At 39.0% G+C, this 14,930-nt stretch overlaps 1 long non-coding RNA gene across 4 annotated transcripts in view; it reads left to right on the plus strand.

Moving 5' to 3' along the window:
• The window catches only part of LOC108445964, an 18,377-nt gene extending 3,862 nt beyond the window's left edge, over window positions 1-14,515 (plus strand). The window contains exons 2-5 of one of the 4 annotated variants that reach the window (XR_001861059.1): window positions 1,033-1,124; window positions 1,491-2,517; window positions 7,080-7,173; window positions 10,332-14,515. This is a non-coding gene — a long non-coding RNA (uncharacterized LOC108445964). Of the gene's footprint in view, window positions 1-1,032; window positions 1,125-1,490; window positions 2,518-7,079 lie in introns of all 4 variants that reach the window. The other 3 variants (XR_001861060.1, XR_001861057.1, XR_001861058.1) reach the window with 3 other exon arrangements.
• The last annotated feature ends 415 nt before the right edge of the window (window positions 14,516-14,930 follow it).

Consider the following 14,930-nt stretch of genomic DNA (forward strand, 5'->3'; position numbering starts at 1 on the left):
ACATTCTTCCCTCATGGACCAGTACCTTCCCTTTGCACCCTGCCACTGGTTGTTCTCCGTGGGCTTTGAAGTCAGCAGTAGTCACCTGTTGAGTTATATGGAAGAAAGATCAGGTCTGAGGATGTATGTCTGTTGGCATGCTATGGGGATCTATGAAAGAATAATATCAGAAATAAGAAAAATTAAGTGAAAGGCTTTCGTCACTGCTTTTTTTCAGGCTCAGAACTTTAGGAGTGTGTTGTCACCCAGGAAAAGAGCACAGCATGGAAATGTGTGGGTGAGCAAAGACCCACTGAAATATGAGGTTCCTGGCAAGATGTAGCTCAGGCATAGTATCGCATGAGGGTGGCTCGTTTGCACAACAGCTCAAACTAAGAAAATCCATTAGTGCTGAATCTCTACTGCTTTGTGTCTCTCACAGTGTGTATATTTTTCAACTACAAAGAGCTTAGCTCCTTGTTTTTGATACTTTAATTATCCTTTCTCTCTATCCAGATGTGCAGTTTTCTCTCTTTCTTGTTTGTCAGTTCTTCTACATTTTGTTTCTGTTTTCCTAATCTTTTAATTTTCTTTATTTTCTCCAGCTTTTTCCTGTGTGAATTTAATTCCCTGAGTCTTGCTTTTCCCATTATTTTTTGCTACTTTCTTTCCTTGTTCTAATAGCCACCCATTTCTCTGCCTCAAAAATATTCTTTTACCCCAAATCCCCACCTGTATGTTGCATTCCTTTTTTTTTTTTTTCCTTTTTTCTCCCCCTTTTCAAGCTCCCGAACTATCTTCTTCTGTATCACTTCTGGCTTGCTCTGTAAGCTGTCCTTAGTGTTCATTGATTTTTCACCTAACACACTGCCTGATATTTTTGGACCTGTTTAGGCATGACTCTCTAGAGCACAGTGGGGCTTGCAATGCTGAACAGAGCAACATCCAAATATCTTTACAAAGGGAAAAAAAGAGAGGGGGCGTGAAGGGGGAGGGAAAGACAGCTGTCTGCGTGCTCCAGTTTCATTGGTTCCCCTCTCTGCTCTCTGCCAGCACTTACATAGGTTGCGTTTGGACAGAGAGAGACGAGAGGCCGGCAGCTGCAAACAGCAGAGACAGTAATGACATGGTGGCATCACAAAACTGTAAGTCCAGTTGTGGGGTAGCTTGTATTAGATCAAAAATGCTCCAACCCTTAGACACAAGGTGCTGAACTATAAGACCACACTGTTTGACTGAAGCTGGGGGTGGTGGTGAGAATATTTATATAAACATATGAAGGAGTAATTTTTGTCCGTCAGAATTAAGTATCAGATAACCATATTTCTGAATGAAGCTTATTTGCCAGCCCAAAGGCTCATTTGCGAGTTTTTTCATGCTCCCTTTGTGCTCTTGGTGCTACTTTGCCATGGAACTCAAATGTTTCCCAAGAAACAGATGGAGGTTTGGGTGCATATTTACTCTTATACTCCTGGTGGTTTTGTTGTAAACTGTCTCAACTCCATCAACAGCAACTTTGAAGAATTTGGTGATGGCGTAGCGTTACTGATCAGACAGAGCCTGGACCGGAGCCACAGTGGAAATCGTGTACTTGGCAAGCAAGCCCTTTCGGCATTGTTCCACATGATCCTAAGTGAACCAAGTAAGAGGTATTTGACCTACTTGGGTTCTGTGGAAAACATCTATTGACAACACCATGGGAACTTGAGCAATGATTTCTTCTGTAGTATCCTCTCTTTGCAAATGCATCAGCCTGGGGAACCTCAGACAGCACAGCACTGGATTAAGGATCCTGCCTTCAGGAAGATCAGTGGTGAAAATGAATGCTTCAATTCTGATTGCCATGGCCCTAACTTCTCCAGGCTTGGAACACAAAGCTCCCTTTCCTTGTACTGCATCTATATGCATTGCACCTACTTCTCATTCACCTGATGTTCTAGGATTTTCGCATGTCATTACTGTGTTATAGTTACCATGAGAAAGCAGGGATGTCTCAGGCACTTTATCAAACACTTATTCTGAACAGAATTTATGTGACTCTAGACAGGGCCTATGCATTCTGGACCCCATTACCATCTCAGCTCTGACTATTGAACAATATTGTATCAGACATTGTAAAAGTGAGCTTTCAGCTTAGAAAGGGAAAGCGACATCTACCTGACGTTACTCAAGATGTCAGACTTTATTCCTTGTCATAGTAACAGGTCACAGCTGCAATCTAGGACTTCAGCATATCCAAAGACACTGTGTGGAAATTGACTTCAGGACATTCACTGATGAGCTTCCCCTGCTAGGTCAAAAATGTGTTTTTCCAGCAGCCAGAATCACGTCACCCAGCATAAAGGTGACCTGCATACATTAAGGGAGTGAAAGTTCTCTTCTGTACACTTTTCAATGCCTGATCTATCGCAAGTTTGAAAACTAAAATCAAGTCTTGCCTGAAGTATGTTTGAACTCGAGGAGTTACTTGAGATTCTACTTGTCATTGATATGAAGTATTTTTGGCTTCTCTCCTCCTGTCCCAAGCTTCTGTCAGGTGTAAGTCTTTGCAGACATCTTGCCTTCTCCTTTCTCCCAAGCCAGAGAGCCCCTGTTGCTAAGTATGTGACATACCCTACCATCATCAGTGCTAGATTAAGTAGGGAAGGAAAACCTTTGAGATGTAGTTCCTCGTGATTAGGAGATAGATACTCTTAAATATGTTTAAAAAACGTAGGAAAGCTATGAGTAGAATAAAGTATGGCAGAAAATCAGGGATTTTTCTTTGAGGTGGACAAGTACACGCATCTAGCCACGTCTTGAAAGTAATTAAAGCAGTAACTGAAAAGGTCTTAGTGGATGAGCTCATGAGCTTGACTGCAAGGGTGCAGGCACAGTCCCCAGTGGCTCTTGATGGGTCAGTCTGTTGATCTCACTGTGCTGGGAACTTGAGGGGTCGTAGTTTGCTTGTGTCAGCATGGCTGTCAGAGAGCTGTGGGACACCCAGACATCATGTGCCTCGCTGTATCACCTAACACTAGCGTTGTCTTCTGTGGTTAGTTACAATATCTTGCAACAAAATTAGTCCTTGCTTTTGATCTAGAGCATGGAGAACTGAATTCGTGGATGTAGTGATTTAACCCCAGCCAGCAACTAAGTAACACGCTCACTGTCCCCCAGCCCCGGTGAGATGGGGAGGAGAAACTTGTGGGTTTACATAAGAACAGTTTAATAATTAAAATAAAACATAAAACACTAAACATAAAATAATAATAGTAATAATAATAATAACAATAATAGTAATAATAATAATGATGATGATGAAAAGGTTGGCAACAAAGAGAGAGAGAAAAAAAAATAAAATCCAGGAAAGACAAATGATACACAATAAAATTGCTCAACACCTGTTGAGCAGCATTCAGTTCAACCCTGAGCAGCAATTGTCCCCTCCTGTCAACTCCACCCAGTTTATGTACTGGACATGACATGCTGTGATATGGAATATCCCTTTGGCTATTTTGGGTCAGCTGTCCTGGCTATGCTCCCTTCTGGCTTCTTGTGTATCTCTTCATTAGCAAAGCTTGGGAAACTGTAAAGTCCTTGATTTAAAGTAAGTATTTTCTCAGCAGCAACTAAAACATCAGTGTGTTATCAACATTATTCTCATACTAAATTCAAACCCCACAGTACTGTACCAGCTACTAGGAAAAAAATTAACTCTATCTCAGCAGCAGCCAGGATAGTGGAGAGAATTTTTTCCCCATCAGTGACCCTGATACAGCTGAGGATGTATCCAAGTCTACTACCACTTCCTATCAAAATGGAATTGTTTTTTTAATTTCCTAAATAATCTTGGTTACTGTTGATTTTCCAGTCTCAACATGCTGCCAGGGCATGTTGCATAGGGGAATTATGCTTTCGGTCTCTGCATGACTAGTTATTCTCCTCTACTCAACAACATGCTTACACACCAGTCTTCTCACCAAAAAAAGGGCTGAACTTATTACCATTAATATTTTACTTCCCGTTCTAGAAATCTCTTTTTGCTGCTGAACTGCCCCACCTGCATTTGCAGAACTCTTCTCACAGAGCCAGACGTGATGCTCAAAAGGATCCTGTCTTTGTCATCATTGACAATATATGACTACACAGAAAGTCATGTCTGATGTAACCAGCTTTGCAATCTCATTTTATGTGGCCCATTGTGTGCAGGAAATGCTTCTAGCTCAGGAAGTCTGTCTGCATCTGTGCTGCTACTGAAAGCACTGCTGCCCTGCCCACATACATACTTTTTGCTCAGTTCATTTTGCAAAAATGGAGACACTCTGATGAGAGGTGTGGTGATAGGTCCAGGGCATTTTATACGATTTTTTTGAAGTTGTTCAACTTAAAGGGTTCAAAGACGGAATCGTAGAATATGCTGAGTTAGAAAGGACCCATCAGGGTCATCGAGTCCAACTTGTGGACTCATGATCTCTCTCACCTATTCCTTGCAGTTTACAAAGTACCAGAGGATGGTTAAGTGGGATGAAGTTCAACTAGGATACTAGTTAACATGCCTGTAATACATATAGGCATAAAAAGGATACCCTATGCTCTGTGTTACTTGCAATTTGTGATCCAAATTTTGTACATTGTGCCAGTGACTCGGTTCTGCACAGGTCTTGTATTAATAAATGTAGAAGAAATCTGCATGAAGGAGATGTCAATTACAGTGTTGGTTCTTGTTTGAGAAAATCGAGTGTACCTGGAAATCCAAGTCTACAGGTACAGCAGATGGAGGGGAGAATGGGAGGTAGATTTTTTCCTCCTTGAACTCTAATAGAAAAGAAAACTGATGAAACAAGCACATTCCATAGTCTCAAATAGATTTTCTAATCTTGACTCTTCAGTATGATAGTTTTACTTTCATGAAATTTCTGAGGAGAGGGGACCAAGAATCTGAGTCATAGTCTAGCTCCAAGTTTCAGTGCATTTATTGTAGAATGACCCTTGCAAAAGAAGTGCACAAGCAAGGGTCCAGATAGAAATTAATTTGTAGTAACAAATCATTTCAAGTACCCAGTATTAATGGCTCAAATACCACTGAAGCATATAGCTAAGAGTAGCAAATTCTTGTTACCACAAGGGACTGCTTTAAGCAGTAGGTGGCTTTGCTGGTGCACAAGAGATTTAGTTCTAAGTAACAAATGAGATCTGTTTTAAGATGTAATTACAGCTGACTCTCTGTCACGGTAGCTGCAAGATAGTGAAGATTAGTGTAGTGATCTTAACTGCAGAATGGATGTCCAGAGGCATAAAACCATGAAATCAAAGGCAAAGTATTTTAGAAAAGAAAATCCTCTAAATCAACCTGGTAAATATTTAAGCACACCATAGTATATTGATTAAAATAACAAACATATTGCATTAGATAGTTCATTTGAGTAATAAGTAAGCCTGTAAAGAGTTAAAAGCAGCCCCCAGGATGCCAGGGGGATGCATCAAGGACAGTGTCATCTGAATTCTGTAGTTGATGAATGTGTCAGAGGGGGTCCGCAAGGAAATGTAAAATTCAAGTGGTCAGAAATAAATCTGAAAGAAGATAAATATTTGGAATCAAAGACCTGCAGGCATCAAGAGATGCATTAAGCGGTCTTGAGAGAGTGGATCAAAGTCAGCAAGAGATCTAACCTCTGCAGATGTTACTGTTTAAAATGAGCAGATCACCAGGGCATGAATTTCTGAAAGGCAAGTCACTGTCAGAAACTGTCATAAAAATATTTAGTACTAAAAAAAAGTTAGCTAATTTAAGTTACAACTTTCTGTTTCTTTGAGACTGTAACAAAAGTGGCAAGAATGAAAATCCAGCAGGATCCACCGTTTGCCTCTTCCTCAAAGGAGTGAAGGAACTCTGATGAGTATTTTTCTAACCTCTTCTTAGAAACCTGAATGGTGGAGATTATACCTCAGATTTTGGTGACCTATTTCTATCTGTAGCTATCCTTAGAGTCAGAAGGTCTTCCTGTTTTATCCTAAACCTTTCCAGCCACAATTAAAGCCAACAAGGTTTTGTCATGCCCTCAGTGTCATGAAGCACAATCATGAAGTAGGATCCCTGCTTTTCAGAATTTTCTACATATTGGAAGGTTGTATCACCTCCACACCTGCCATCAGCCTTTATTTTTTAGAGCAAATATTACCTCTCCCTTTTTCAGTCATTCTCCATATTTTAAACCATTTTTTAAAAGTACTCTTCTTTATGTACTGTTGTATTAAACTACCCCACACTGAGACTTCTGAAAGGTGAGTTAAGAAAAGCAATTACTAATCCTGCCTTACATATGACATATCTATAAAAATGTCCCAGGATGAGTTTTTCTGTTTTTCCATCAGCGTGGTGTCATTGATTCATTTTAAATATGTGTTTTATTTTAACAGCCAGGTCTCTTTCTACAGTGCTCTTAGTATTCTCGATTTTGTATTTATGCATTTGATTTTTTTCTAGCCTCAATGTAGTACTTGGTTTTTGTATTTATTGAATTTCATCTTATTGATTACAGACCACTTCTCCCATTTATCAAAGTAATTTTGAATTCTAATCCTTCAGCTTCCTTGCACCCCTTTTCTTTGGCATCTTTTTGAGTGTGCTCTCCATTCCATCAACCAAGTGATAAGTGAAAATTTTGCATTGGATCAGATTTTGGCCAGACCCTAGCAGAATTCTATATTGCATATCCTTTTTGTTTGAAAACAAAATATAGATAAGTCTAGGAGTATTTTCTGCAAGCAATTATGCACCTATTGTGTGCAGCAAGTTAGCCCAGAACAAATTGCTTCTGTACCCTGTTAATGAGAATGTCAAGTAAGATAGTGCCCAAAGATTCCTGTAAGCCTATACATGTCACTTCTACTACCTTTTTTGCTATGAGCCAGATAATCTGTTAAAGAAAGAAAACAGCAGTATATAAAACATTTTTTTTTGCAACAAATCTTTCCTGCCTGTTTCTTTTTCACTGACCCTCCAGGTGCTTTAAAAGTGTCAATTTAGTAATTTATTAGAGTATTGTTCTTGATGTTGAAATAATGTTGACTGCCGATTTTTCTTTTCTGAAGATGATATTTTATTCTCCTCTATTCAGACTACCCATTGTTCAAGAATTCTTGAAAACAGTGATGGCAATGCAGTGTCATAAATGTTTTAATTCTAGAACCACTCCACAGACAATATCTGAGGTAAATATTTAGGTACTCTGTGAACATAAAATTGTGTCTCTGTTCTCAATATTAATATTTGACACTTGCTTCAAAAGGGGAAAATTAGGTAAACACTTTTAAAGACAAAATTTGCAAGACAGAAAATAATGAAGTAAAATAACTTTTCAGAAGGAAAGTTGTATAACTAGTTTATTAGTATTCTTTAAGAGACTTTTCCTTCTAAATATTGCTGAAGCTTATTAGAAGAAGTTAGTTAGATGCTTATTCATTTTCTCTATCCAAACTACATTATAATACATTACTGGTTGCCAAATTGCTTCTTTGAAAGAAGTCAGTGGCAAAAAGAATTAAAACATGAAAAAAAATACCCCAGAGGTAGTGAGATATAGAAATATTGAAATATACAGTATTTACACACAACTGGCCCTTTTTATCCCCTTGCCCCTCAATTTTCCCACTCTTGCTCCTCCCCAGATCACCTCTTTTCCCAGCTAACATGGGATAGGACATGAGGAAAAGGCTTCAAGTTGCACCAGGGGAGGTTTAGATTGGATATGAAGAAAAATTTCTTTGCTGAAAGGGTTGACAAGCCTTAAAACAGGCTGCCCAAGGAAGTGGTGGATCACTATCTGTGGAGGGATTTAGAAGATGTGTAGATGTGGCACTTAAGGGCATAGTTTAGTGGTGGACTTGTCAGTGCTGGGTTAACAGTTGGACTCAATGATTTTACAGGTCTTTTCCAATGGAAATGGTTCTTTGATTGCATGATTCTAGGTTCCTGCCTGCCACTCTGCCTTCCCAGTACTTCTCTGGGCTTGTGGAGATGGGTCTTCAGTGGGCTGATGGCTTCTGTGATGGGTCTGAGGGTAGCCCGACAGAGTATAAATTTGGGTTCCCCATCTTTCCACTGTCTCTCTGAGCATCTTTGTGAGTGTGCAGGTGAGCTTTATCACACAACTGAATAGCTCTTCTGCCACAGATGGCACTCCAGATAAAAATAACAAAAAAACCCCAACAAACCAAAAAACCAAAAAAACCCCAAAAAAACCCAAACCACCCCTCCTCCACCAAATAGTTGTAACCTTTCAATTGTAACTGATTTTTTTTTGTGAAATTTAAACCTCCCTGGAGGAAAGCACCCATTTGCTGTTGGCTTTGTAAATACAGGTGTTTGATGCTATGGGTTGTGGGAGGTGATTACTGGAATCTGTTCCTTCTTCTCTTTTAAGGAAAGAGTATCAGAAAAACAGTGAAGAAAATATGCCATTTTACATTGGTCATACTTTTATGGTTTCTTTAGTGGTTTCCTTTATACCTTGTTTTTGAGTTAAATTATGATGGAAATATAAGGAGTGATTTCTTTTTTGTAAAGAACTTCATGTAGATTGCCAAGACAGCTCTAAAGACTTAAAAGTCACATTCTAAATCATAACAAAATTCTTCTCTTTTCATCAAGTTTTAGTTATTATGTGAGAAAAAAAAAGGAAGTTGCTTTTGCACACTCATTGGAATTACGTCGTGCTCAAAGAAACTGTTGCTAAGAAATTGCAAAGTTCAAGTTTTTCTTCTTAGCAGAAGGATATGGCCATGAACAGCTCTCCATCTGCCTCAGAGAAACACCTTAATTTATACCTGTATGTTTAAATTTATATTTTAGAGCACAGACACAGTTGCCTGGCATCAAAGGCAGCTTTCCTAGGCAGCAAATTTATTGTACTTTGCTCTTGAATTTATTGTACATTGCAATAAGCAGCTCACAGAAGTGGACAAAACCAATCTGACATCATGCAGCCCATTCATGTTAGTCTTCAGATGAAGAAATACTAAAGAGTTTTAATGTCAGAGTTGTGTCTCTTGTAACAGTGGGTAACTGCACTGGCTAGATGCCTTCTGCTGCTCTCTAAGCTGAACAGGAAATCTAATTCATCTCTTGTGGTTTCCTGATGAAATACATACTTGCAATGACAAATGTATATGCAGTGCTAAATTCAGCTGCTAGATAGTGAAAGATATCTTTTGGGTTTTGGTTTTTTTTTTTCCTACAATGAAACATTAAACTTGCCAAACAAATGACTAAGGTCAACATAAAATATAATATAGAAATTGTTTCTCTCTTTACCTACCTGAAAAAATAATAATTAAAACATTATTAAGAGAGAGAGAGGGAAGATTTCTGGTTTAATGTGTATATTTTACATATTAAAAAATTGAAGATATTCTCACTGAAGTGACATCTGTCCTGAAGCTTCACAAGGGCACCTCACAGCTCTGGAGTAAGCTCTGTTCTGCTGCTTAGCTGAGATGACTAAAGAGCATGAATGGAGTGCCAAACTCTTTGGGTACCATTAAGTCTCCCTCTTTGGGAATGTATACATTCAATCACTAGGGAGAGGAAGGAGCAGAAAACTGCCAGACAGAGGCTGCCGAAACCACACAGTGATGCAGGTGAAATATTTGCCTATGAGCAGCTAAACTATTTTGTCAGTTTAGGAACAGATTTTATTCTAAGTAGGATTCCCTAGTCCACATCCCTATGCTGACACTAGCTGTTTTTCCTGGTTCAAACAGAGGGTGAGAAGGGGAACAACAGGGACGACCAAAGTCAAACCTGACACCTTCTGTTTCATGTGATCAGCATATACTTTGTGCAAAGTTCCTGCAGTCTCTGTGTAAAGCTGAGATAGGTGGCACAGCAAAGCAGGTAGCAGCTAGAAGCAGACAACTGGCACACTGGATCTTAGGCCAGTTTGATCCCTTCTGCTATTCTGTATCAGAGGACATAATGTGGATTCCTTATTTTCTACTTTAAAAGTTATTCTTGTTTTGACAGAATTTGTAATCTCCCATTTTTAGTAACAGAAAGACTTCAGAAACGTTTAACATCTAAACTTTCTCTCAGTTTGCTTGTTCTTGACAATGCTCGTCTCAGAAAAGCCATGATCTTTCAGATCACAGTAGTCTATACTGATCTCACTGGTCATTGCAGCACTAGTCATTAGCAAATTCAGTGCTACACTACTAATTAAAGCCTTCTGGGTTTGGCATTTAGTTTTATGTGCTGATTCACAGCAAAGTACTTACCTGTGTCAGGTTCATATGCAGCTGTGTGGCTTCACAACTGTCTTTAGCAAATTTGAGAAGGTACTCTTCCAAAAACAGTGATTCTTCTTGCCCAGGTGTGCATCACCATTGACTCCCTTGTGGTTGTACCAGTGTGGCCATGCAGCAACTCAGAAACTCAACCCAACTGGAAAAAACAGTCACACAAAAGGTGTTTTCTCAGCTAAGCTGTCTCAGCTGCCTGGGGTAATGAAGCAGCACAGCCCCAGCACAAAGAGAAGGTGAGAAGATGTGGCCAGGCACAGATTAGAATTGCAACTTTCAGCAGTGGAGATCAGCTACAAGAGGTGTGACACCATTCCTTCACTGTGGGGTTAGCAGAACACCTCTACACCTATTCTCTTTGCTTTCATGATGCCTCTTCCTTCTCTCCTTTGTAAGAGGCTCAGGCACGCTGTGAGACTGTGCTTATATCATAGCTGGAAAGAAAGTGTTTGGATTCCTGAGCTGCCTTTGCTGGCAGCATGACCCACATGAGTACCTTATAGCTGTTACTTCAGCTCAGGTTTCAAGCCCAGACTCCACAATCATCCACACTGGTTTTCAGCTTCAACCTGTGTACAGAGAGTTGACTGATGTACTAGGAGGGAAAACCCAAGCAGGAAATGCAAACAGGAGAAATTAGTTTGACCTTAGGACAAATGGGGCGGAATTAGTTTAAGTTATACCTCGTGAACAAATAAGCCCAGAATGAGGAATGTCTCACAAGGACTCAGCATGAGACATGGTATACAAGCAGCATCAGGACATGTGGTGGCCTCATAGTGATTTTAAAGCATATAATCAAAGTTTCATAGAGCACGTGGATGAGCCTAAAAATAAGCAGGAAGGATGAAACAGTTACTGTTCTCAAAGCATTTGTGAAAGTTGATCCCCTGTCTATCATGCTGCCAATGCAGATATTGACAAAGAGAGGCTAATGCTGCTTTACAGTATTAAAGTAATACAAAATTACAGTACAGAGGTACTGTGCAGTACAGTACCTCTCCCTGGAGAGCTACTGTGGCATGTGAGACATGTTGGTGTAGTATCCTCTTTGGCCTTGCTCCTAGCCATTTCTCTTATGCCAAAAGCTGAACTGAGTGATCAGGCACTACCATTTCACTGGGTTTACAAATCTCACAATACTCTATAATTTGGAGAAACTCCTTGGCTGGACATTTCATATTGCTAAAGAATTTCAGGTCTAAAGCACGTCAGCTTTTTTTTTTTTTCTTTTTTCTTTTTTTTTTTTTAAATCATTCTTTATTGCAGGCATTTTTTACTTGTTTTCAAAAAACCAAAAATGGTTCTTGACCGGTCTCATATCTCCCAGTCACACACACAAGTTAACAACTGTTTCCAATTCTGTTATTTGGCTTCTGGGGAGAGGATGCTTATGCCAATAGCTGTGTTGCTGTGCAATAGTTTGGGAAGAATCTGTTGGTGTTAGCCCAAGCATCTGATCTTCTAATTCATCAGAAGAAGACCCAAAAATCTGAAGAATGTGCCTGGGATGTGACTCTTCAGCAGATACCAAATGCGCTCCAGAAAAGAAGCACTTAAACTTTCACTTTAGTATGAACGAACCTACCCTGTGTACTGATCTTTTTAGCCTATATTTACTGTTAGTGAAGGAACACATCAAAGGCAAGAGTCAGCAGTGACTGTAAATCATCTCAGTGGCCAAGAAAGCCTTGCTCCCCATGCCCTTCCTCCCTTTCTTCATCATCCACATGTTCTTGTCTCCTCAAGCACCCATCCTTCCTTGTTCCAGTTATAACAGGCTTTGTTGTAAATTGACATGACCCACTGCTGACTAAAACTGGTTCCCAAAAATACCTCCTTAGCTGTGGAGCTGGTGTGGTGCAAGCATCAGGAGTGAGTGGTCAGTGCTGAGGCAGAAAAGAAGGGTGGGAAGGGCAGGGAGCAGTGTGTGCATCAGCTGCCGAGGGGTGTTGAGTCAGCTGCCAAGAGCTGCAGAACCATCCCTCGAAGATGAAAAGTCTGTCTGGCAACCAATGACAGTGAAAATACTGATCAATAAGGTTCTATAAACTCTGGTTAACAGTGTTGCTACAATTACTAATGAAGGCAAAAACTGGAAGGTAATGCTCTTGAAGCCTGCCTCTGCTGCAGGTATACCACTGACAATAGAGTTATACGGAGTTGAAACTTAATTGGAGCACTAAGGAAAGCTTGAGCTATTTATAGTATTTAATAATTTTATAGTACAAAGTGCACTGATTGTAGTAGTATTCATTTTTCTATTTAATTTAATTATTACTTCTATTTCTTAATTAATAATGCAAGAGTATATTTTTGTGTAGCACTTTTTTTTTTGTGTAGTTCCCATTTTGCACAAGAATTTAATAAAGATCTTCCTGTTGCTTGTAAAAAATTAGTACATTCCTGCATACATACATTCTGAAAACTTGCTGGAGTCTGTAATATATGAGATCCCTGCAAGACTCATAAAGAGGATCTTATCATTAAATGTTTATTCCACGATGTGTGAGAGCCCTCTAATTTTTACATTCTTATGTTTACAACACTCAGGTAAAACCAGGGAATTTTGTTTCTCCTACTTCAGCCGGGATATCAAAGCACAGAGATGTTAAAGTCTGTATTCAAAAAGGTTATTTAAGATCATGGATCCCACTAGCTGACACGCTTAGAGTGCTAAGAAAAGCTTTTGTGGAATGAGCACTGAACTTTCATCTGCCAAATCCAAGAGGATCTTCCTTACTACTGGACTTTGCTGTCTCACTAAGATTGCAATAGAGAGTTCTTTTAAAGCTGGGTTTAGAGTACTTTGTTGAGTGGGAAGAAAGATTTTCATTTAAGGGAAGTTTTGAATATAGGTCACAGGAGGGCAGAAAGGACACAGAATAGCTGCTGATGCACATGATGGCTTTTGTGGGCAAGGAAAATGAAAGCTGTAATGTTTTGGGAAAAAAGTATTATCCATGACATGAAAAACAAGCTTAAATTAAGGAACACTGGGTTATACTGAAGCCCTAAGGGACTGAAGAGAGTAAAGAATAGTCATTCCACTGGAAAAATAGAGGTACTCCACAGATTAACTTGGGATTGCTCTAGAGCAAGTTGTTGTTACTTAGAAAGCCAGTGTGCTGACAGTCTGTGCACCTATTCAGAATGTGTAACATGGAAAAAAATTATAAAAGAATCTGTTTTAAGGTTATGTCTAAAATGTGAAGAAATAGGATGCTGTTATATTTGTTGCGGGCTTGCTTTGGTGTATTGATGGTGTATTTCTCAGTGTTTCAGATCATTTATGAATATAATAATGGCTCTAAATTTTGTACTTCTATTTTATACGAAGTCAGTTTGGTTGAGATATTTATAGTGGACCTGCATGCAATTTTTATGGCTAAGAAAGCAAATTTTAAATTGAAGTGCATAAAATGAGGAACAAACATTTTCCAAAGGAATTTGCCCTCACATGAAAGAAATTCTTGGTGAGACCTCTAATGTCCTATGCTTGCTGTAGGAGACCAGCCTAAAGGAATAAAAAAGGTGAATTCCTAACAGGTGGCATAGACAGAATATGCTTTGTTCTGATATGCCCTGTTCTGGGAGTTTTAAGTATCATTGGTAACAGAACAGGACTTTAGATCTGTGCATGACCTGCCCCGGGCCTGCGCCTGGCATGCAGATACTCACATGGAAATGCTGACATTGTTTCTAGAGAGTAGTCCGAAGTTGGCCTCAGGGTCCATCTCAGGATGCTCAGAAGTGATGTCCATTGGTAGCCTACAGAAGTCACCAGGCTTTGCACGAAGCAGCTCCATGCCCAGCAAGGTACAAAGAGGTGAAGAACACCATACTCGAAGCCTCTAGGAAGCCACTTTCAGACTGGTTTGTAAGTGGCTGCTCTGTGGATCTTCAAGGTCCTGTAAATCTTTTGTTATTATTTTTATCTAAGTGCAAAGGTTGTTATAGATGAACAAAATAGTCTTACTAGTCTTACTTTCCAGAATATAGTTTCACTCAAATAACTGTTTATATTTTCATAATGTAATATTTGACTTTTAATTTTGTTTTAATTTTTATTGTGACATTTTATTAACAGAACTGATGTTATGCAATGCATTGTATATAGAAAAATGAGTATTCAAGTGTTGTTATTTTACCAGTTCTATGGGTAATGTATTTTCTGTTCACAATATTTTCCTCTATGGTCTATATAAATGTACTGTTTATATGTGCTGTAATAATAAATTATTATTTTCAGGATGTTCAGAATATTTGATTTAATATCTGGAAACTATTTTTAAATGCCAGAATTGAAGACAGATATTAATGGGTAATATTGAAACAACAAAAATATTAAATACATGAAAATCGTCAGAAAGCAGCAATATATTTTTTAAAAAGAAAACATGTTGTACTTATACAGTGGGTTTTTATTCTTATATTGTCCTGGTTAATACTGTTCCAGTGATTTTACAAAAAACAATCTGTTTACACTGCATTTCATCTCTCTTCCTTTCCCTGAGCAGTATTCCTGATAAGACTTGCACAGGTAAACACTGACACATTTGAAAAAGAAACAGAGGGTAAATTTTTCTGGGATGTATTTCCATAATCCGCTTTTCTAACATCTTGCTGTCCCTTGAGAAGGGGAAGTCTTCCTCCTCCTGTGCCCACAG

The sequence above is a fragment of the Corvus brachyrhynchos genome, unplaced genomic scaffold (assembly GCF_000691975.1).
Source record: "Corvus brachyrhynchos isolate BGI_N302 unplaced genomic scaffold, ASM69197v1 scaffold84, whole genome shotgun sequence".
In the NCBI taxonomy this organism is placed as follows: domain Eukaryota; kingdom Metazoa; phylum Chordata; class Aves; order Passeriformes; family Corvidae; genus Corvus; species Corvus brachyrhynchos.